We start from the raw sequence: 2,500 nt of genomic DNA on the forward strand, positions 1-2,500 counted from the left end.
ACACACTGGCACTGAAATAGAAAAATCATTATAGCTATGGCAGCATTCTCATCAACACACACACAAACACACACACACACACACACACACACACACACACACACACACACACGTGTGTGTGTGTGTGTGTGTGTGTGTGTGTGTGTTGTGTGTGTGTGTGTGCGCATCTGTGCTCATTCACTGGGCACAGAGGGAAGTGTAGGTGTCTGCTGAGGCTGGCGTAGTTTCATGTGGCTATGTGTGTGTGTGTGTGTGTGTTAACGTTTCTCCACACAGTCTCATTCAGCGCCAGCCGTGCAGGAGACAGGGAGAGTAAACACACATAAACAAACAAACAAACGCACACACACACACACATGGAATGGATCCAAGATGATATTGCATACTAAACACTTGGCACTAAACTCTCGGGTCAAACAGACACTCCAGAAACCGTAAGACCTGCCCACGTTGTCTAGCTCTCACACACTGAGAAAAACACACACACACACACATACACACAAACACACACACACACACACACACACACACACACCCACACACACACATACATTACAAGCGGCAGGGGAGTATTTTGACTGGTGGTGTAACTGTATAATTTCCAGTAACATCTAAAGCCAGAGGAGTCAGGAGCAGCTGGGGATCCAGTGCTGGGGGAGAGAGAGCTCTGGTACTGGGGGGCTCTGGTACTGGGGGGGGGGGGGGGGAGAGAGCTCTGGTACTGGGGGGGGGGGGGGGGGGGAGAGCTCTGGTGTGCTGGGGGAGAGAGAGCTCTGGTACTGGGGGGGGGGGGGGGGGGAGAGAGCTCTGGTGTGCTGGGGGAGAGAGAGCTCTGGTACTGGGGGGGGGGGGAGAGAGAGCTCTGGTACTGGGGGGGCGGGGAGAGCTCTGGTGTGCTGGGGGGGGGGGGGGAGAGAGCTCTGGTGTGCTGGGGGAGAGGGCTCTGGTGTGCTGGGTTGCAGATGTCTGTCTCCATCAGGGCTCATGCTTATGTTTACTGGGCCACCTGTTCCTCTGCCAGATTCAGTGGTGTTGGATTCAGCTCTTTTTGCTGTCTGTCCTGTTTGTTTTCTTTTTAAAGAAAGGTTTCAACAAACAAACAAACGTCTTCTTCATCTTCATCCTCATCTTGTGTGGAAGTATGGCTCTGACTGTGTGCATGTGCCTCTGATTATGTGTATGTATGTGTGTGTGTGTGTGTGTGTCTCTGTGTGTGTGTGTGTGTGTGTGTGTAATAGCAGAGATGGGAGACATCAGACTGACAGCTTTCCTCTTCTGTCTTCCCCCGTCAGAAGAGTGTGACAGGTGTGACAACAAACCTGCCAAACAAAATGGCTTCCCTGGTGACAGGCGTGGAGTCGCCATAAATCCTTCATCAATCTGCGAGTGCTTTTGATGCTGCGGAGAATCTCCAGACGGCTGATGAGACACGTCCATGCTACTCTCCACCAGCTGGATGACTCATTTACTCTGTCAGGATAAATGGGGCTAGCTCTAGCGTCATAGCTTCCTTTTGGTAGCTCTAGCGTCATAGCTTCCTTTGGTAGCTCTAGCGTCTTAGCTTCCTTTTGGTAGCTCTAGCATCATAGCTTCCTTTTGGTACATGTAGCTCTAGCATCATAGCTTCCTCTAGCATCATAGCTTCATTTGGTAGCTCTAGCGCCATAGATTCCTTTGGTAGCTCTAGCGCCATAGATTCCTTTGGTAGCTCTAGCGCCATAGCTTCCTTTGGGTAGCTCAGAGCTACTAGCTCTAACATCATTGTTGCCTTTGGTAGCTCAACTGTTGAGGCTATATGTGTTAGGTCTACCCTAATAGCCTCCTTTGGTAGCTCAACTGTTGAGGCTATATGTGTTAGGTCTACCCTAATAGCCTCCTTTGGTAGCTCAACTGTTGAGGCTATATGTGTTAGGTCTACCCTAATAGCCTCCTTTGGTAGCTCAACTGTTGAGGCTATATGTGTTAGGTCTACCCTAATAGCCTCCTTTGGTAGCTCAACTGTTGAGGCTATATGTGTTAGGTCTACCCTAATAGCTTGCTTTGGTAGCTCTTGTCTCATAGCTTGCTTTGGTAGCTCTTGTCTCATAGCTTGCTTTGGTAGCTCTTGTCTCATAGCTTGCTTTGGTAGCTCTTGTCTCATAGCTTGCTTTGGTAGCTCTTGTCTCATAGCTTGCTTTGGTAGCTCTAATATATCATCAAAGCACTTCAAAACTTCCTCTTTGGCCAACCTTCAAAATACCTGGCTAATGTGCATCAATCAATCACATCACCAAATGAGCCAAATGAATTGTGCTCACTCATGCTTTCTCTCTCTCCCCCCCTCTCTCTCCTGCTCTCTCTCTCTCTCCTTCTCTCTCTCTCAGCAGAAGAAGCTAATCTGTAGAGCAGGGAATTGTGCGGCCTGAAGATCTTCCAAAGGTCACTAATGCAGAGAGATGATTCAGCTTGATCCTCTTATCCTGGGCTTCCCCTAGCTCTTCTTCATTCCCTGTCCCCCTTA

General features: G+C 49.3%; 1 protein-coding gene across 1 annotated transcript in view; it reads right to left on the bottom strand.

Moving 5' to 3' along the window:
* Positions 1-2,500, bottom strand: part of dlgap3 (discs, large (Drosophila) homolog-associated protein 3) — a 194,446-nt gene that overhangs the window by 18,704 nt on the left and 173,242 nt on the right.

Source organism: Alosa sapidissima, chromosome 21 (genome assembly GCF_018492685.1).
Source record: "Alosa sapidissima isolate fAloSap1 chromosome 21, fAloSap1.pri, whole genome shotgun sequence".
Classification (NCBI taxonomy): domain Eukaryota; kingdom Metazoa; phylum Chordata; class Actinopteri; order Clupeiformes; family Clupeidae; genus Alosa; species Alosa sapidissima.